The sequence below is a fragment of the Schistocerca nitens genome, chromosome 3 (genome assembly GCF_023898315.1).
Source record: "Schistocerca nitens isolate TAMUIC-IGC-003100 chromosome 3, iqSchNite1.1, whole genome shotgun sequence".
NCBI lineage: Eukaryota > Metazoa > Arthropoda > Insecta > Orthoptera > Acrididae > Schistocerca > Schistocerca nitens.
In genome coordinates, this window is record NC_064616.1 from 569535419 (window position 1) to 569558059 (window position 22641).

Consider the following 22641-nt stretch of genomic DNA (forward strand, 5'->3'; position numbering starts at 1 on the left):
CTTCAACAGTGGGAGCAGAAGGTGCTTAATACATCAATGTAGGCCTGGGCTGTGACAGTGTCACGCAAAACAACAAGGGGAGCAAGCCCCCTCCATGAAAAAACGACCACACCATAACACCACCGCCTGCTAATTTTACTGTAGGCATTACACACGCTGGCAGATGACGTTCACCGGGCATTCGCCATACCCACACACTGCCATCGGATCGCAACATTGTGTACCTTGATTCGTCACTCAACACAGCGTTTTTCCACTGTACAATCGTCCAATGTTTACGCTCCTTACACCAATCGAAGCGTCGTTTCGCTTTTACCGGCGTGATGTGTGGCTTATGAGCAGCCGCTCGACCATTAAATCCAACTTTTCTCACCTCCTGCCTAACTGTCATAGTACTTGCAGTGGATCCTGATGCAGTTTGGAATTGCTGTGTGATTGTCTGGATAGATTTCTGCCTATTACACATGACGACCCTGTTCAACGGTCGGCGGTCACTGTCAGTCAACCGACGAGATCGGCCTGTAGGCTTTTTGTGCTGTACGTGCCCCTTCACATTTCCACTTCACTATCACATTTTTAGCAGTGTGGAAATCTCGCGTTCAGACGTATGTCACAAGTGACACCCAATCACCTGACCACGTTCGAAGTCCGTGAGTTCCGCGGAGCGCCCCATTCCGCTCTCTCACGATGTCTAATGACTACTGAGCTCGCTGATATGGTGTACGTGGCAGTAGGTGACAGCACAATGCACCTAATATGAAAAGCGTATGTTTTTTTTGGGTGGGGGTGTCCGGATAATTTTAACCACACAGTGTATCTCCGCACATTTGTTGATACGCTAACGTCTATACCACACTGTCCACCACAATCCACGGCAATATGGCTAACCCAAATCAGTCTCATTAAAATGCACTCTAAGAATATCACAGTGTCATGTCCCTGAAGAGCAAAACTTTTTTTTACTACACGATGAGTTAGCTGCAGAGGTCTGCACCAGTCTGACATATTGTCGAGCTCTAGCTGGATACAGTGCAATTCTTACAAATAGTTTCCTTCAGATAACTGGAAAATCTGCGAAGGAACGTTCTTTAGAAATTATGGAAGTGGTACTGGCTTAGAAGATTTTAGGAAATTTGGAAATAACAAATGAACTTTTTTCCTATGTTGATAGAGCAGAGGAAAACACGTGAGAAACGGCGATCTGCGTTTCGCATAGTTATTGTTTTCTAAATGGTGGCTCCATAAAGGTGTGGGCTGCGTTTGCTTGAAATGGACTGGGTCCTTCTGGTCCAACTGAACCGATCATTGACTTGAAATGTTTATGTTTAGCTACTTGGAAACCATTTTCCGCCATTCATCAACTTCATGTTCCCAAACAAAGATGTAATTTTATGGATGACAATGCGCCTTGTCACCGGACAATTTGAAAAAATGATTTGGCCAGTCAGATCGTCCGACATGGATCCCCTAAGACATTTATGGGACATATTCCAGAGGTCGGTTCGTGCACAAAATCCTGCACCGCAACACTTTCATAGTTATGGACGTTTACAGAGGCATCAGGGCTCAATTTTTCTACCCAGGAATTCCAGCGACTTGTTGAGTCCATTCCATCTCGAGATGCTACAATATGCCTGGTAAAAGGGCGGCCGACGAGATGTTAGGAGATATCCCGTGACTTTTGTCACCTCAGTGTATTACGGGAGCAGCTTTATACAGGCTACGCCGATGACAAAACGTAAAACCAAAATTTCAGGACGCATATCTCATATATACACTAATGGAAAAAAATCGCCGCACCAAGAAGGAGTTCTTCGACATAAACAAAAGTTGGTAGGCGTCTTTTTACATATGAAACATGTTTTCTGTTCAAGTTTCGCGCCAGTTTCATAAGAGTGGCGATAGTAGCTCCACTATGAGAATGCAAATCAAGTTCGCTTTAAATACACGCTGTAACTGTCTTTAGCGTTATTTACCTTTGAGACTGTATGTGGTGAATTGGTGTTAGTCAATAATGTCTTTAAGGTGACGCCATTATCAACAGCTCACTGGGTTTGAACGAGGCCGTGTGATAGTACTACGAGTAGCTGGATGTTCCTTCGGCCATATTTCAGAAAGACTTGCCAGAAATTTAGCCACTGTACACGACTGTTGCCAGCTGTGCTCGCGGGAATGTACGGTCGCTAGAAGACTGGGCTCCGGACGGCCACGTGGCACTACTTATAGGGAAGTCCATCGTGTTCGGCGTGTTGTTCTGGTGCATCGTAGTGCATGTGCAGAAGCAATCTGAACAGCAGTTGGCACCACAGTGACACAACAGACTGTTACAAATCGGTTACTTCAAGGTTAACTCCGAGCTAAACGCCCTGTAGTGTGCATTCCACTGACCACAAACCACCGTCACTTTCTACTTCAGTGGTGTCAAGCGGGAGCTTATCGGAGGGCAGGGTGCAGGTCTGTTGTGTTTTCTGATGAAACTTGGTTCTGCGTTGGTGCCAGTGCTGGCCTTGTATTGGTTAAGAGCAGGCCAATTGAGGGCGTGCAACCAACCTGTCAATGTGCTAGACACACTGGACGTAAACATGGAGTTATGGTCTGGGGTGCGATTTCGTATGACCGTAGGAGTGCTCTCTTGGTTATCCCAAGCACCTTGAATGCATATTTGTACGTCGGTCTTGTGATTCGACCCACTGTGCTGCCATTCATAAACAGCAGTCCGGCAGGATAACTCTAGCCTACGTGCCGCTGTTGTAGCCCAACATGGTCTACAGAGTATGGACACGTTGTCTTGGCTTGCTCAATCACCAGCTCTGCCTCCTATCGAGCACATATGAGACATCATCGGACGACAACTCCTGGGTCATCCGTGTATTCATCGACCAAGTATAACAGGTATGGAACTCCATCCCACAAAGTGAGATCCTACACCTGTACAACACAATGAATGCACATTTGAATGCTTGTATTCATCATTCTTTCGGTTACACTGGCTATTAATGTACCAGCATTTTACATTTGCAATGGCTTATCTCGCACTTGCATTAACCCGAGATCTTGGCATCTTAATCACTTAAATATGTTACCCAGACAAACGTATCTGAAATTTCATTACTCAACAGTAATTATTTTTTGTTTCTAAGATTTTTTTTCGGCCGCTGTATAAACAAAAATGGCATGTTCCGATAGGTCCGAAAACGCTACTTCCATGCTCTACAACCGTTAATAGAAAATTAATCATGGGAATCACATAGGAATAGAACATACCTCATGAAACTCTTTCTTGAATAATATGCTCAGAATTATCTATTGATTAAGTTGTAATTCTTAAGTTCACCGCCAATGTTTTTGATTCAACTCCGTCAGTATTAATGCTGACATGTCACATTATTACTTGTGATGAGAGCTGATCCACTGTTTCGGACTTGGCGACCACATAACTGTTTATTAGCGTTCATCACGGAATCTTTTTTGTTACAATATGAGGGAAGTATATACAAGAGTGGATGTATAGATAAACATACCACGATGGCCGTACTGTTCAGCTTTTGTGTCGGGAGGGATTTTCAAAACGATGGTGCTAAGAGACGATGGTGTTTACGGCATGTAAGCCTGCTATTTGAGCTTGAGGGATGCCTAGAGGGATGTGAACACAGCAACTGCAGACTGCAGTTCATCGTTCAGTTGACGAACGTAGTGTCGGTGTAAGACAGAAGCTGCAACAGGTAACGTTGTCTAGTATTACGTGATAATCTCCTGTGTCCGCAACAACACTACCAGTAGCTGATTTTTCTGCACGGCCACGCTTCTATGGAGTGTTGATTCAACAACATACCACTCGTTTAACGGCAACTGTGCTGTTCATAGTTGAGGCGTCGTTTCAGTGTGACCAAATTTTAAATTGCCACAATCTTCAGGTACGGATCGACTGGAATCCTCAAGAAGGGCAGTCTCAACATTCAATTTCATGTAAGGCAATGTTTGACGTAGCGGGCTGATGCATTCTGTTCCTTTGTGCTTCCGAGATTAATGTACAACAGGATGTTATATAAAATTAATTCTAACTTGAAGATATAGTGTTTCTGGACCCATATCCATACAACATACAGTACAGGAAAAGAGTGCCACACCCTCAAGGACTGTGTTCAGTGGCACCAGGGTATAATACACTATCTGATCAAAAGTATCCGGACACCTGGATGAAAATTAATTACAAGTTCGTGGCGCTGTCCATCGGTAATGCTGGAATTCAATATGGTGTTGGCTTGATGACCGCTTCCACTCACTCGCAGGCATACCTTCAATCGGGTGCTGGAGGGTTTCTTGGGGAATGGCAACCCATTATTCACCGAGTGCTGCACTGAGGAGAGTTATCGATGTCGGTCGGTGAGGCCTGGCACGAAGTCGGCTTTCCAAAACATCCCAACGGTGTTCTACAGGATTCAGGTCAGGCCTCTGTGCAGAGCAGTACATTATAGGGATGTTATTGTGTAACCACTCCGCCTCAAGCCGTGCAATATGAACAGGTGCTCGATCGTGTTGAAAGATGCAATAGCCATCCCCGTATTGCTCTTCAACAGTGGGAAGCAAGAACGTGTTTAAAACATCTCAAAACTCTGATAGTGCGACGCAAAACAAGGGGTTCAAGCCCCCTTCCATGAAAAAACGACCACACCATATGCACGGGGGCTTAATTAAATGAAAATGCAAATAATTTTAATTTTTTGCTTCAGTAGCTGTCTGTTCGGTTACGAAGTCTCGTAAACGGTTGGCCCTGACTAGTATTATTACGCTATCTGACTGCATAGAACAATAACAAAGAATGAAATGGAAATTTTCATTAACACAATTAATTAAGTCCCCAGCAACTATAAAACCTACGAAACCAAAGCACAAGTGTAACTGTTCTGTGTGTGGAAGTATGACTCAACGTACGCATCTGGCACGGTTCTTCTTCAATAACACAAGAAATTTTAAATATCATTTATACTGAATTAATTAAAGAAAATAAAAATACCATAATTACTCAAGAGCACCAGAATTACACTCTAATCCAAGAACACAAGCCAGATGCTCTGTTGACTGAACCTGTAATGACGCATTATTTAAGACACTGAAATAATGAAAAAAAAAACACGGAATATTTTACCTTCATATATATTGACGAATAGCACTCTGATCATTACAGTATTTCCATTCGAACCATCTGCTGTCTAGCCCATCAAACAACTGCATAAAACATGGAACAAGCACTCCTTACTACAACATCTCGACAAGCACACTCCACCACGACCTCTCGACAGGAACTTCCTACTACGAGTTCTCGACAAGCACTGCCCACTACGACATCTCAATAATCACTGCCTACTCCCTCGTCTCGACAAGAACTTTTCAGTATCACATCTCAGCAAGCACTCTCTACTAGCACATCTGAACAAACACTCTCTGCTACGAGTTCTTAACAAGCAGTGACTACTACGAGTTCTCATCAACCACTGCCCACTACGACATCTCAATAATCACTGCCAGTGGAGGCGGCGGAACAATACTCTCTAGCGCGATCTCTGGCGCTGTGGCTCAGTGTAGCCACCTTTCACATAACACCACCGCCTGCGAATTGTACTGTAGGCACTACACACGCTGGCAGATGACGTTCACCGGGCATTCGCTATACCCATACCCTGCCATCGGATCGCGACATTGTGTACCGTGATTCGTCACTCCACACAACGTTTTTCCACAGTTCAATTGTTGAATGTTTACACTCCTTACACCAAGCGAGGAGTCGTTTGACTTTTTCCGGCTTGATGTGTGGCTTATGAGCAGCCGCTCGACCATTAAATCCAAGTTTTCTCACCTCCCGCCTAGCTGTCATAGTACTTGCAGTGGATCCTGATGCAGGATTCCTGTGAGATGGTCTGGATAGATGTCTGCCTATTACACATTGCGACCCTCTTCAATTGTCGGTGGTCTCCGTCAGTCTACTGACGAGGTTGGCCTGTGGCTTTTGTGCTGTACGTGTCCCTTCATATTTCCATTTCACTATCCCACAGGAAACAGTGGACCTAGGGATGTTTAGCAGTGTGGAAATCTCGCGTTTAGACATATGACAGTAGTGACATCCAATCACCTGACCACGTTCGAAGTCCATGAGTTCCGGGGAGCGCCCCATTCCGCTCTCTCACCATGCCTAATGACTACTGAGCTATCTGATATGGAGTACGTGGCAGTAGGTGACAGCACACTTCACCTAATATGAAAAGCGTATGTTTTGGAGGGGTGTGTGTTCGGATACTTTTGATCACTTAGTGTACGTCCATACTGAGGGGCTGTAGTCTTACCGATTCATCAGTCACGTCATTGGCGATCACATGGAACTCAGGAGGAAAATGTGTACGCCGTCTGTTTTGACTCTGCAAATAGTAGCGGTGCGAGGTGAACAGTGTTTGAAATTTTTATTCTAGGATACAGACATGCCCCGTCGACGAATGCGTACTCTTGTTGGGCAACTTCATCCATTTGAACGGGATCGCATTGTGGGCCTGCTGGAATCTGGATGGACGTATCGACTGACTGCTGCACATGCTGGACACATTGGTGTGGTGCTGCTTTCGGCAGTGGTCTGTGCAACATTCGAACAGCCTTAGACCAGATTCTGGCCGTCCGCGTTGTGCTCATGCAAATTAATATCAACGCAATGTCCGAGCAGCAGTGGCCGAGCGATCACCGGCCCAGAGAAGAAATCGGGTACATGTTGCACTTCCTGTGTCGCAAAGGGCCAATAGGAAGCGTTCACTTGCAGCTGTGATAAGCTCACGTGAGCGTCTTACCACGCTACCGCTACATCACCAAACTTGGCTACTCTGGTGTCATGAAAGAATTGCTGAGTAGTGGAATGGTGCTGTGTTGACTTCAGCGAAGAGAGCAGGTTCTACCTGTGTATGTGTGACGGATATACACGCGTATGGCGTAGAGCTGATGAGCTGGCTATTCCAGAGTGCATTCACCCTAGACACACAGATCCTAGGCTTTACGGTACGGGGGTCATCAGTTTCAACTCGTGGTCGCATCCGGTGTATCTGCAAGTTAAAGTAATCAGTACCAATACGTTACACAGGTAGTATCCACGTACCATTGCCTTTTCTTCGACAGGAAAGTCATGTACTTTTTCAGCAGGACAATGCACATCCAGATACTCTCTCTGCGACACTACGTGCTCCTTATGGCGTACAACAACTGTCCTGGCCAGCAAGATCACCAGATAAGTCGGCAATTGATCATGTATGGGACACGATGAAGCAGGAACTTAATCGTTCTGCAGAGCCTGCAAGAACTGTTGCCGCATTTCAACAAACGTTGCATGATGCTTGGACCGTCTATTGCAGGATGCCATTCGGCATCATCTTTATGATAGTTTGCATACCTGCGCTGCCGCCGTGGGGTGATTCTTTGGGCTCCCTGTACTGTAACATGCGTGTTGCATTTGGTCTAATGGCCGAACGGTTCTAGGCGCTTCAGTCTGGAACCGCGCGACTGCTGCGGTCACAGGTTCGAATCCTGCCTCGGACATGGATGTGTGTTATGTCCTTAGGTTAGTTAGGTTTCTGTCATATAAATGTCAATAAAATGATCTCGTCCTTGAGGGGGTTGCATCTTTTTCTGTCAGTGTATTTATATGTGAGGAGCGTCTCCCGAAAGTTGGGCCATACCTTGCTGCTACATCTTACATAAGAGTTTCCACCAGTAACATGGGCTCACCGTAATATGTCAGCTGTTTTGAACAAAACAGTGTTTCTTCATAATTAATAATGCCTAAAGTAGACGAGTAGCATGATGAAGATGTACACAGTAATTAAAAGATATTGCTTGTTCTTTTGATTTCCTGTCCTAATATTTGTTAAGTTAAGCAGAATCGTCTGGAGAAAGTCACTGGCAAGTAAACCGACAGAAGAGAGTAAAGGGAGTTGGGGATATTTGTACTAACTAAGATGGGTTAGTATGAAGCTTTAAGCAGGAAATTATGTTAACATTTTTCAAGTATGACATGAATATCGTGGACTTCCTATAATTTCCTGGTAATCTACCACTGTATTCTGCTACCTACCATCTAGTGCAAGGCGGGGGTTGAGTATATTAATAGTACTACTTTACACTCGCGTTATTTTATTCGTGGATGGTAGACGAGAAGGAAAGATCACCACACGTCTCTAGTTTTATCATCATAGTCAGTATGCCAGATCTATATGGAATAATGTGATAAGATATTGTTCTCAATCGTGCACGCGTCCTCTGAATCTACATCTACATCTACGTGGATACTGAGTTAATCACATTTAAGTGCGTGGCAGAGGGTTCATCGAACCACCTTCGCATTTCTCTATTATTCCAATCTCTTATAGCGCGCGGAAAGAATGAACACCTATATCTTTCCGCACGAGCTCTGATTTCCTTTATTTTATCGTGGTGATCGTTCCTCCCTTTGTAGGTCGGTGTCAACAAAATATTTTCTCATTAGGAGGTGAAAGTTGGTGATTGGAATTTCGAGAGAAGATTCCGTCGCAACGAAAAACGCCTTTCTTTTAACGATGTCCAGCCTAAATCCTGTATCATTTCTGTGACCATCTCTCCAATATTTCGCAATAATACAAAACGTGCTGCCTTTTTTTGAACTTTTTCGATGCACTCCGTCAGTCCTGTCTGGTAAGGATCCCACACCACGCAGCAGTATTCTAAAAGAGGACGGACAAGCGTATTGAAGGCAGTCTCCTTAGTAGGCCTGTTACATTTTCTAAGTGTCCTGCCAATAAAACGCAGTCTTTGGTTATCCTTCCCCACAACATTTTCTGTGTTCCTTCCAAAAATGTTAAGAGAAAGTCTTTATGGCATCTGCGGTATATCGTTTTGTAGTATGAAGTTTGTTTGTGAAAAGTGGACATCTCTTACTTTAGGTAGCATCAGTGATTTATATTCAAATGCACTTTTCCCCTTTAAGGAGAATAAATTTTTAAAAATTACTACGGTACCGTTGCAGGTGGGTCAGTGATAAAGCGTACAAATCTTTCTCATATGCAGTTAGAAAGTATACGGCATGAAGGTTGAAGATATCCCGCATTTCCCAAATACTGATGACACTTCAGACTAAGTTCCTCCATACATTCGCATGGCCACAAAAGAAACATACAAACTTGTGGGTTCTTTGTTTCAATCGGTCATCTAAAAGACCTACTGACGCTCATATTAAGATATAACATCGAAATATCCCCAGAAGGTCGTCATTAAGCTTTACCTGTCGTAATACTCGGATGATGCAATGCTGCCTCAGAGACACCTGTAGAGTCAAGCTGATGTGACGCACGCGTGAACTCACGGAGACAGGAAGGTTTTCAGTCATTAAGAGCTCGAGAGCAAATAACAGAAATTATGCAAAAAATTCAGAACGAAGATAAGACGTAAATAATTAAAAGTATGGATACTGACTGGATAATTAGCACACATTTGACTGACAGGTAGAAACGGAACTAGCAGCATGAATTAAGATTCCTCGGCGGTTAACTGTTTACATGGATAACAGCTATTTAACGTATTCCATATTACACAAGATAGCATATGTTCAGTGCTTTCTTTAAATGAAGACTTCCGATACTGTGTCCTTTACCTCGGTGGGTAGAACAATTGTAAAATGGTAGTTTATCTAACGTGGCTTTTACTTACTACTACAGGCTTACTGCCAAACTACGTGCTGTTCTAGAGGTATTTAACACTATTTTGGGTTCCCACAGACAATCCTCGAGCATATAATGCTTGTAAGTCCTCGTGAAAAACTGAGAATACGACTAAGTAGATTTGAAAACCTGAAACAAGTTACTGTGGAAACGAAATGGATGCACAAACTTTTCATATGCTACACTAAAATTTTCGTTGCCAAACTAACTTTTATAAATTCCAAATTTGTTAAGCTTCGCAACAATGCGAGCTGTGTATCAAAGAAGTCCTCATTATGTTTCCACAAGTGGTTTTGAAATCTAAATGATCTTAATTGACATGCGTAGAGCATTTTCCTTCGCGAACTGATAGTTGTTCCACATCCTAGTAAAAGAGGACGCAAGGTTACATCTTCGCGATAGTCGAACTTAACGACATTAACGATGGAGACTCACTGAATTTAATTATAATGGAGGCAGTAACTGACGCTGGCCTATTTGAGGAAACCATCCGGGCACGCACTTTAAGTGATACAGTGTCAGTCAGGAGTTGTTTTGCCCATCGCTCCTCCAGAACACTATCTAGTGTCGCAACCGCACCACCACTTCCCTGTTACGTTGGTGGCACGAAAATTTTATCTCTTTCCAAAAAGCAAAAAAGTTTTGAATTTTAATACAATAAGCAGCAACGTTTAAAATAGATCGTAACTCGAAAACTAACCACGTTTCGCCAGCAATGACCAAACCCGTAACACATTTAAATTGCCAGAATGAATTGTCATTCTACAGAGGAGTGTGCGCCGATATGAAACTTCCTGGTAGTTTAAAACTATGTGCCGACCAGGGACTAGAGCCTGGGACCTAAGTCTCGCGCAGGCAAGTGTTCTGTTGACTGTGCTATCCAAGCCGACTCACTAACCGCCAAGGCTGTGTGGACGGGTCGTGAGTCTTGTTTGGATGATCAGTCGGTAGGGCACTTGTCCACAAAAGGCAAAGGTCCAAGGTTCAGGTCCCGGTCCGACGCACAGTTTCAAACTCCTGGAAGTTTCATATATAAATTGTTTTACAGTGATTGGCATAAATATTTAACATGAAGATCTTGGGACCAACAGCTGTCTTCACAAACCCACACGGTCCCAGATCTCTAATATAATGCATACCATCCCCATCACCTGTTCGTAGTGCGAGACTTCAGTTTATCATGTTGGACTAACCAGAAACGTTGTGATGGTCGGACATCGGCCTAGAGAATTACGTATTACGTATATTCTAATGTACGTTAAGTGCGGTGGTTTCTAATTATCTTCGGGTAATACTTAGCAAATGGTAACGATCATCAGCACGAACTATTCTTGAACGATCACTATTCTGTTCACGTTGAGTGGAAATAGTTTCAATGCATATTACCAAAAATAATCAGAAGACTTCCGAATGTGTACTACCTTTAGGGGGAAATTCTCTGTCGTTACAACGCCCCATTTGTGAGTGTTCACACAATCTTGTGACAGGTGGAACCATCTCTTTTCAGTAGAAATCAAATAATGAGAAATTTCAGTATTATCAGACTCTAAGATGATACATGTTTCACAGTGCAACTTTATGTACTTCACGATATCGTAATTTCTCTCCACTTCCTTTAGGGCAAGAGACTAATAAACCCGTAAAAACTTTAACGGATTGTCGTACTATCGTCCAACTGGTTGTATAGAATGGGTTTTTAGCATTTTTGATCCGTTAATTGAAGTTGTCTTTTCTTTGACATTAGTATTACGGCAAATGCCTTGGTAAGTTGCCGTCTGAAGAAATTATGCACATGGATCGGAACATGTGCTGCAAGACAATCTCTTAACTCTGAGACGCAACTGTTTGCAGGAAGCTTTACAAACCAGAATTGAAAATGTTTTCTATTCTGAGAACATAATTGCTTAGATAAAGTCCATATGTCCAATCACTGATATTTATCCGTATTACACCTGGGCAGATCAGTTTTTCACTTCTTGCGTAGGGCATCAAGGAAGGGAAAACTGGAGTAAACAGAGCAGCGATGCATTCCGCACGAGTGTTTCATTTATTATTGAGAGTGTAAAGGTTAAAAATGCTACGCAGTCGGCTTTGCTACAAGCTCTAGCAATGCGTAATAATATCTCACGGTGACCTTGGACAACATGATGTCGGCCTGTGTGCGTATCTATCTATCCTGCCGGCCGCGGTGGTCTCGCGGTTCTAGGCGCGCAGTCCTGAACCGTGCGACCGCTACGGTCGCAGGTTCGAATCCTGCCTCGGGCATGGATGTGTGTGATGTCCTTAGGTTAGTTAGGTTTAAGTAGTTCTAAGTTCTAGGGGACTGATGACCACATCAGTTGAGTCCCATAGTGCTCAGAGCCATTTGAACCATTTTCTATCTATCCTGAACGTGGCAAGAGCAGCATGCAGCATAGTCTACCAAAACAACTGTTACGAAACACTAACACTAACATTATTTGACTAGCATATCATTCTAATTAACAAAATGAATACGTGATCGTTTGATCTATGGGAGCTAATTATTTAAGTGTGAACATTTAGACGACAAAAATGCAGAGAAATAATTTTTAGATGGGTTGTAATTTTGTCATAACTGGATTTCAAATCATGAGATAAGAACAAACATTCAACACAGCTAGAAGCAAATTTTATTAATGAAATAGGCGAATACTATCTTCGCGATGATAGCATGCTGAAGTAGTTGTTTACTTCCATTTACGTAAGGATACATTCTTTTAGAACTAATAGGAGTATTCTAAAAAACAAGTACTTCTGTAAACATCAGGAGCAGATGAAATAGCTTTTCGTGGACACACTCCTAATAATTTACTAAGCTTTACTGGTATTTTGTGTCAGCGTGTTAATTACTAATATTACAGTAATTTCAATGCTGGCTCGGTGGAAACCTGTTTCATCATTAACTGAACATGAAACCGTTTTTCGGTTTAATTCTTGAGAATGGTACAGAGCAGCTGAAAAATTTGCATACTGTCACTAACAACAGCGTACAGGTTTTATTTAAAAAACCACCGACAATGATGTGTTGTGAGGAACAACAGACTTCATTTTTCAAGCGAGAGCCACAGTCTGGAAATTCATAATTCCCTCACTGTGGGGTGTCGAAATTAGAAAACGATGGATTCAAAGCTTCTTCGCATTATGTTTGGTTACGAAACCCATTAGACATCTATGTAAAAGGTTATCACGGACAGCAGCTGCGAGATAGCTTACTGTGTAGAGCAGGACAATAAACTGATCCGTTTTCAGGATGATATCCATGTCCACAAATTCATGTTCTGGTCGCTGTAGAGGCTCACAGCTACAGCATGATACAGATTTGCTGATGAGTTTGTGCAGTACATTACAAATAGGTTCAAAATTCTGATCGCCAACTTTATTTCAGGGTGAATTTCGGCGATATATACAATCGTCAGCCTAGTTTGAGGTTATGCTCTTCACTGTGTGGAGCTCTTGCTGCGTTTCTTACGAAATGTGGAAAGCCACAAATAAAAAAAAAGTTCAAATGTGTGTGAAATCTTATGGGATTTAACTGCTAAGGTCATCAGTCCCTAAGCTTACACACTACTTAATCTAAATTATCCTAAGGACAAACACACACACCCATGACCGAAAGCCACAAATCCAAACTGTTCTCTAGCTACCGCATGGCAGACTAGCCATGAACAGCTCGACATTTGACTACAAGGATGTGGAGATCAACCTAAAGCACTCAGGAGGGTTGAGTAGCAGTCCATCGATCGTCAATCCGGTGCCAAATTTATCTATGGTCCAGGCTCAGTTCCCCCACTCGTAATCTATGAAAAATATTAACACTAGAGTTTCAAATACCACATTTCACAGTGAGTTCCAGCTCAACGTCTTTCATATGCAATGCACTCCGACATTTGATTCCAGAAGAATTTCCTTTGGTTGCAGATGTTTTAAACACTCATTTTCGAGCGGCATCATTGTGGGTATGAGGCTTCATCTTTGTGAAAATATAAAGTACATGTGTGCCTTGTTCACTGAGATATCACGGTAGTAGGGTTCTATTCTGGCATACTGTTGTATGATGTATTCTACGTATATCTCTCACTTCATGCTCTCGTTAACTGGACTGTATTACAGCTTAACATATTCCTAAATTAAAATCTCCCGCAACTTTCTTCCATCAGTACGCAAAGGCTAATCTCAGGAGCAACGGTAGCAACGCTGATACGGTCTTCACTAAGACTGATTCACAGGGAAGATTTGTGTATACAAGGTGCTCTAGAAGAAATGATCAGTGTTCAGGAACATGATAGGAACGGTTATTCGAAGCAAAAACGTCTAGTAAACATACCTCTAGAATGCATACCTTAAGAGATATGAGCACTTACTCAGCAGAAGAGATGTGTTTGTCAGTAGCGAAGGTGACCAAGTGCCCACAGCCTTTAAGGTAATGTACTCCTATTTTAGAGCCCATGTTTACTAGGCGATGTTGCTTTTTTGTTCAGTAGAAGAGATATGTTTCACAATAGCAAAGATGGACAAGTGCTCATAGCTCTCAAGGTATGCATTTTACGTCCCATGTTTACTCCACTCTTTTTCTTTGTATGATCGTTCCTGTCATATTTGTGAATATTCAGCATTCCTCCTGGGACACCCTGTATGATCTATCAGCACTACGTCAGACAAGTCGTCCTGGTTGCCCTTGCGAAGCTGCGGCGTGTAGCTGGTTCAATACTACGAATTTATTTTACTTAAATTCACCGCGAACCATTCATGTGCATTTCCATGGACCATTAAGTTGTACGGCCAATTTACTTTTGTATTTCTAATCTCTGTGAAGTCACAACTTTCCACGTTACTCTCATTTACATTTTACAGAACACTATAATAGATGGAAGTGTGAGATGCGACAGTAAAATTACGCGAAAAGCGACAGCTAATTATGTTAGTATCGTGTGTTACTTGTAAAGAAATCTGAAAACTCTTAACAGTTTATTTGGACGGATGTAGTGAGATAAATGGCAATGATCTCAACATAAAATTCCGAAATTAAATAGCTGTGACGTAACGACCATCACCGATAGAAAACCTTGCTTTCATTTGTTCGAATTTGTCTATGTTTTTCGCGGTATTGAATAAATGCAAAGAGGAAGGCTTGTAAAATTATTATATACCTAAAGTTCTTCCCAACTATGCTATCATAAGTACTGTCTCATACCGAAATGACGGCGATGTGAAGAAATAAAGCTAAGATCGCACTGAAACGTGATTCAGTGACAGATGAAACTCGCTGGCCTCGACTTGCGTACGCTCCAACAACCGCAATAGTAGGGATTGTGATGAAACTGCGGAAAATCACTGGAATCGATGGAAGGCACTGCTCATTGAGCTTCGGACCAGCCCTAGTCATATTACTATTTTTCTGTAGTACAGCCCAATATTTCTTCCAGTTTCCATTGCAAATGTGATATCAAATTATATTACCTCCTCTTATTGGTCAAGAGTTTGGAACGAATCAATATTCAGGGTGGTCAGAAAGAGTCTGGAATACTTGTAAGGGTGATGCAGAGGTGTTTAATTAGAAATAATTTTTAAGAAAAAAATTCAATACGTTGTGCCATTTCCGAGTTACTTAGCATTGTAGTTAGTCAATCAGGCTTTTGAACGACAAATTCAAGCGGCCCGCCAGATAAATTAGTGTCAGTCTTTCTCATAGCTCAAATGATTGCGCACAAGACTCCTCAGCCTTTAGGTCGGTTTCGAGCTTTACTACCGTCCCATGTCCAATTTTTGTATCGCTTTCCCGTTGGGTTTCTGGGAAACGAAACGAAGAACACGTCTGGCAAAGCCGTCTTTGGTCTCTGGCCGACCGCTTGAATTTGTAGGCCGAACGACCTGATTGGCTAACTTCAATGTTAATTAACTCGGAAACGGTGCAACGTATTGAAGTTTTTCCTCAATTATTTCTCAGCCCAAACTACTCTGCAACACCCTTACAAGCTTTTCAGACTGTGTGTCCAGCCTGTATATACAGTATGAATCACCTAAGGCTAGCACCGTAAATATTGCGGAAATGGAAAGTGCTACTAATGTGCACTTTTCGCAGAATGGGTAGATAGTCGGGGCTCTTATAGTTAGCTAATTAGCAGAATGTAATGACACTTAGGAAGTGTATTTTTGTACAAACATATACTTTTTTAAAAATTGAACGATGACTATTGATATTAACAAACTAAAAGTATGGTAAATTAGAATGTCACTGGTGTACGTTTGCAGGATTCTAGTGTGAGGCGTTTACGAGATATTGTATGATGAAAAGTTTCCACAGCGACAATTGTTTGTGGCATTCAACCTACGTAGTTGCTACATACGATGTTGTTATGTTTGCTTACAGTGCGCTTGTGTGTTCCTTGAGTTCATTGCGACTTGCTGGTCAGTTAGTGCGCGACAGTCCAAGCAGCTGTGAGTGGACGATGGGATTTACCAACGAAGAAAATCCGACATGCTCATGGTGTATGGAGAGTGTAGGAAGAATGCAGTTCATTCTTGTACGGTGTATGCGGCAAGATATCCCAATAGTCGTCAACCATCTCGGTAATTATTTATCAAACTCTTCAACCAGTTACGTGAAGGTGGGAGTGTAACACTTAGACAACGTAACAGAAGGAAACAAGTGGTGACAGAAAAGGGGGAAATTAATGTTCTTGTTGTCATTGCAGAGGATCAGCACGTTAGCTCCCGCGCAATGGTAAAGGGAAGTTGCATGAGTCAGGCAAGTGTCCTACGCATTCTCCATCGAGATAGGTTCCATCCCTGTTACATCTCTCTCTATCAAAAACTGCATGGAAACGATTACGAGAATCGTGTTAAGTTCTGTACATGGGCATGAAGACACTATACTCTAGATGTATCATGTATCTCGTTTAGTGATGAAGCCACATTTGTCAATCATGGCCAGATAAAACGCCGAAACATGCACTATTGGTCTGTTGACAATCAACGTTGGCTTCGTCAGACTGAACGTCAGCGTTAATGGAGTGTAAACATGTGGTGTGGGATAGTCAACCATCAGCTTGTAGGCCAGTTTTTCATAGATGGAATACTGAACGTGAACAAGTATCGGAGCCTCCTAACAGACTACCTTCCATGGGTGCTACAAGACGTTTCTCTGCAGACTAGGAGGAACCTGTAGTACCAACATGATAGCTGTCCAACCCATAGTGCACGAAGTACTACAGCATGTCTTCACGAATTGTTTCCATATCGTTGGATTGGACGCAGAGGACCTGTGCCTTGGCCGGCCTGCACCCCGGATTCGACGCTTGTAGACATTTTTCTGTGGAGCAAGCTGAAGGACGCTGACTACGAGGACATACCAGTTACACCCGATGAGAGACGTATTACTCCAGTTTACTCGGACACAAAAAGTACACTTTCTAAGTATTATTGCTATTGTTGATTGGCTAACAATATGAGCCCCTAACTACCAGTCCATTATAAAAAAAAAACCGCACATCCATAGCATTTTCCATTTCGCAATATTTGCGGTGCACGTTTTAGGTGACTCACCCTGTGTACATTTTAGGGTGGTTCCAACACCTATCCTTGTGCCGAACTGTACCTTGTGAACTTGCGACATAGCATACACTTCAGTGCTGCAAAGGGGACTTTCTTTGTCGCCATCTGGGCATAAGTTCTCCGGCCGGCCGCGGTGGTCTAGCGGCTCTAGGCGCTCAGTCCGGAACCGCGCGACTGCTACGGTCGCAGGTTCGAATCCTGCCTCGGGCATGGCTGTGTGTGATGTCCTTAGTTTAGTTAGGTTTAAGTAGTTCTAAGTTCTAGGGGACTGATGACCACAGATGTTAAGTCCCATAGTGCTCAGAGCCATTTGAACCATAAGTTCTCCGAACTTCGCACACGCTGTTGTGTGCGAAGTGGTCAACAATCTTTATTCAAGTAACCTCTTCCTAGTCTCGACACACGCAGCTGACCATACATTGCCCGAAAGTAGTCCGCCCAAACATACATCTAGTAATGGGAAGCGGACTGTATTTCAACCTAACGACTGCATCCAAGAACTGGAAGGTCAAATCATTAGAATGATTCACATCTCTACTGATGTTCCTATATAGAAGTCTTCGTGGCTACTAAGAAGACAGCGTAGTCCTTCATGGTGTTTAGAGTGTCGCATTGCAAACAGAGACAGATTTGCGGCTCTGCAGAAGTCGGGACCCAGACTGCCTTGAAATACAGTACCTTTGGCATAACGAGATAGAAATATCATGAATAAGGAGAATAAAAAAGAAACAGCTGAACTGATTTAACCATTCTAATATATCAACATGTATAAGGCCATTGTGTGGATTTAAGAGAAAAGTGGCAAGTACTTAATAGGCACTGGAACCAACCAAGGACATCTCGGCTATACCATGGAGTAATTCGCTCTAGTTGCCCCCTTAGCTACTGCCGTGTACTTGTTCAGAGGCGCGGTTTGTACGCAGTTGCACCAATGAACAAGTATACAACCATTTTTAATGAGGGACATGATGCAGCCTTGTCCTTAGCAGGTGACCCGACTGTTAAAAAGTCACATCATATTGCCATAGCAGGAAAGTTAACGAAATTTTCACCGCAATTTTTAACCTGCATGGGCAACAGGATAATTTCTCCATGCATTGAGGAAGCTGACTCGTTCCACTTCATTTCCACAAACTAAACTAAGCTATTTGTAGATGGAAAATGCCACAGTGGCTAAGTAGCTATCGTAGTGTTGGCCTCACCAACTACTTGTTAAGGACACTGGCGTGCCTTATAAACAGCCACGCTGTCTACATCTAATCCAGACAGATGTTTTAGTCGCTCTCAGTGTAGGTTCAAGAGATTTAATTCTACAGTTGACAACCCTCTCCGTTGCAGGATATTTTCTGCTGAAACATCACTTAATAGTAATTATCTTCGATCCTGAGAAAGTTTCTGGGAAGTATAATATCATCCGACACCTCAATTCACGGAGCTTCCGAGGACGTCTTCATATGTTTTGCAGTCTTTCCTCCCTGCATATTAATTGAAATACGAAGTAAGTCACGTACTGTCTGATCGCTTTGATAATAAAACCATGTCCCCCAAGACCCATATAGCGTTTTTTATTTGTGAACGCTTTTTCAATTTGTAGCTCACATTCCAGCCAGGCGGCAAGCACGGATCCGCTGCGGGTAATTTTAGGAGGCTGAAAGGAAAGATAAGGAAAAGATGATTTAAGTTTTCCGCAGAAAAGTTTTCGTTTCAGCAGTTCCGAAACACACAGATCGAACGAATTTCCATCGTTCTCCCGCTAACAACGAGTCTTAATAGAATTTCTGCAAAACGATCTTTTAGAAAAAGGGTTGGTCGATATTGTGTATTTGACGCCAACGTTAAACTCTACCAGGCTTGTTGGAAGGCTCTGAATTGTTTTAGATGTGACTAATTTAAAAAAAAATAAAGTATTTCAAATACAACTTTTTGATCTTTACTTTATAATGTGTTAGACAAGCACCATAATTAATAAATTGTTTATACAGATGGGTAACATCAGGGTTACCGTCTTTGCTGCCCAAGCCGAGTTGTACACGATCCTGAAGCCACTGGAACACATGAGGCGCGACTGAGGGAAGAAGTTTCTAATTTGCTCAAATTCCCTTAGCGCACTTCAACAAATGTACTTAGCAGCCAGCCACACGTTTTGTTAGCCTTCCCTACTTAAGACATTTATTACTTTTTCATAAGGTTTAACGTCTGACAGAGACAGTGAAATCCATATATCTAATTACCCTAAATTTCTATCCCTCTGTTGTGTGTGAACAAGATTTCAAAGTGTTGATGAAGTTGAAAAGTATTCAGAGACAGTGGATAGACATTTATTTCGCTTGATAAAATGGCAGAGTTCATTCCAGAGATTCTGGGGTGAAAGTAGTCCGGCTGTAGATTCAAATCAGCAACGCTGCTTATAATACTGACTCCATCAGGTACTGGGAATAAGCTACCAGAAACAAATGACCATATAAAAAAGTAAAAACGTAAGTCTTTCAGAAAGGACGACGATGCTAAATTGTACATGAGAAGCTTAAACAAGGGGAAGTAGTGGAGAAGATACTCGACTGTGCTGGGAAGCCGCAGAATCAGTGAGGCGCATTTGTAGAGTGTCTGGGTGTCTCGTTACACAACTGCTCGGCGGTCGTGGGGAGCCGCTAATCGGCTGTTGGTTAATGAAGGAGGACACGGAGTGCATCAGTGTTGGTGCCATCTCCCTTTTGCTCGCTGTATTCGCCGCTCGAGATCCGCCAGCCAGAGGAGCACCGCGGACGACAGTAACCTGGCGTGAGGTCGCGGAAGTTGGAGAAGCCGTACTAAGGTTAGACGCCGTCATGCAGCGCTGTCGAAGCCAAAATAGCATTAAATGTTACGAGGACGCTAAACTAGCTCTGCTTTCTGACGGTGTCTTTACCGCTCTTCGTAGATGAGGGATAATGAACGTACACCTTTTCGCCAAAAATACATGTCCAGTTATCAACTGAAGAATGCAGTAGACATTTCGAGCATGAGGTAAAATCTTGAATCTATTAGCAATGCGTAACACCAACAATAGTATGCGGGGCTTCAATTCTAAATCTGTGGCAGCAACTAGCCAGAAACAGTAACTGTCTAGAAAGTGGTAAATAATGCGTTCACCACAGCCTACGCTACCACACAGCCAGTTTTCCTTTTTACTGCTGTCATACATGCGTTCGCACGCTTATGGTGAGGTTTCAAGAATAGATGTGTGAAGAGTACGTACGCTAACCATTATTACGAGGACGTACGATTTCATTAGTGGCCTTAAGCGAACGTCGCTCTATGAACCAACGCTATTATTGATGTGAAGTAATTTTCACTCGACACTTGACAAAGAAAGAGTGTGTACTTGATATTACCTTGTCACTTCCCTTCGTCAACTTCAAAAATGTTCAAATGTGTGTGAAATCTTATGGGACTTTATTGCTAAGGTCATCAGTCCCTAAGCTTACACACTACTTAACCTAACTTATCCTAAGGACAAACACACACACCCATGTTCGAACCTCCGCCGGGACCAGCCGCACAGTCCATGACTGCAGCGCCTTAGCCCGCTCGGCTAATCCTGCGCGGTTCGTCAACTTTGTAACTTTGCTAATAATTCAGCACGTAAGTGTTCCCCACAGAATCTATAGAAATGGCTCCTGGAGTTATCGTGTATTTCCCTTTTTGCTGGCGAGTGGACTTGAGCCTGATACGGGAGGCGCATACGTGTCTATTGTACGCATCAGGAAATGTAGATTGGATGTAAATTACTCTTAGATATACGCGAGCTTTTAATAAAAGAACTCTTAGTCATTAAATTACTAGAAAAAATCCGTGAAGTCATGTCGAACGTACTTAAGTTTTCCGGAATTTTTAGGATTTCTCTGATAGTTTATATCATTTCCAGTAGCTCATTGACAGGAAAGTTAATTTAGAAGTGTTTTTCTCGCAGTTTTAGTAGTACCCAGCTATTGCAAACGTTTAAAAAACAAAATTTTCCAAGAAAATTCTATAACGGCATATCAATAATCGACTTAAGAAAAAAATTTTAGTAAAATTTAGTGCCATGTGATCGACATCTAACGTTGGTACTTATAATCATATTACAGTGGGCTCATATTTAAGTTGGAATAATAAAATAGTTCATCAAGCAGTTTAAACCACAGCTGCGGATATCAAAACACCATTAACATAGTTTTACTTTGAGTAGGTGAAACCTCTTTCTGAATGTATACACAAAGTGTACGACTAATAATCTTAGGACTGTAATTCTATTGTACAACTTGATTCGGTGTTTTTCACCCCGAGGGGTGGTAATGGAATGGGAGCGATCAAATAATAGTGGTCCTTCAGGAGAGTCCTGGGAAAATACACGTTTCCCAACAGAATAGCATGATGATACACTGCATCCAAAAAGCAGAAGTAGGTTCAGATTTGGTTTCGGACGTCAGTTTTCGACCCTACGCAGGCAGAGGCACCGTCTTCCAGAGATGGGGACACACGCTTTCGCTGGGACTCGCGTATGTTTACGCCGCTCACCTGTGAGGTGTGCTCCAGTGGCGAGTCTTGCGTCCGCCAAGCCGCGAGGTCGACGCCGCACTGGCCCGCAACGCGCACCGCTGCTCACAAAATGCACGCGGCGGGGGGAGCGTCCTTGTTTCGCCTGCCCCTTCCTCCGCCAGAGAGCGCTGCTGCTGCCGTCGACTCTCCGGAAGGTTGTCGCGCGTCCTTACGGGCGGCCGCAGCTTCCGCCCCTACACGCAAGCGAAAGAAAGCGGTGTCGCCTCGGCAGCAATGTGACCGGCTGCCTGTTAGCTTCGGTGCTTAGCGACGCGTTCACTACATCTACATCTATGTTTAAAGTGTGTGGAGAGAAGGTATTTCATGTACCATTCTCGCTTCCCACCTTTCCTGTTCCAGTCGTGAATGGTCTGCGCGAAGAACCGCTGTTGCTAAGCCTCTGTGCCTACTCGACTCTTTCATTTTACGTTTGTGATCTTTACGAGAAAAAGCAATACATTTTTGAAAAAGATTCCGACTAAGAAGATCGATGACAGATTCATTATGATGTTCTTTTTAAGGTCTGTAAAACGAGAGGAGCATACGACCAGTCGTTGTGGTACACATTTCCTGCGTCTGCTATCGCAGTACTTCGGGCTGCTTGTTGTTTACACCAGTGGCCATAAGTTCAGAGGAGACGACAGAGGGCAGTCTCCTGCCTCACAGCCGGAAGAAGAGGAGTGAAAGCGGTTTTGCAGTAGAATGTCATGCTGTCGTCCGGTCCGTGTCATATGATCTGAGCCTATGGCCAGCGGCGTAAACATCTAGCAATCTGAAGTACAGAGCCATCTGC

The 22641-nt window shown here is 43.0% G+C and overlaps 1 protein-coding gene across 1 annotated transcript in view; it reads right to left on the reverse strand.

Annotated features, from left to right (window-relative positions):
• Positions 1-21955, reverse strand: part of LOC126249661 (elongation of very long chain fatty acids protein AAEL008004-like) — a 156162-nt gene extending 134207 nt beyond the window's left edge. The window contains exon 1 of the mRNA XM_049951341.1: positions 21828-21955. The gene's annotated coding sequence lies outside the window, so the exon portion shown is untranslated. The remainder of the gene's footprint in view (positions 1-21827) is intronic.
• Positions 21956-22641: the final 686 nt, after the last annotated feature.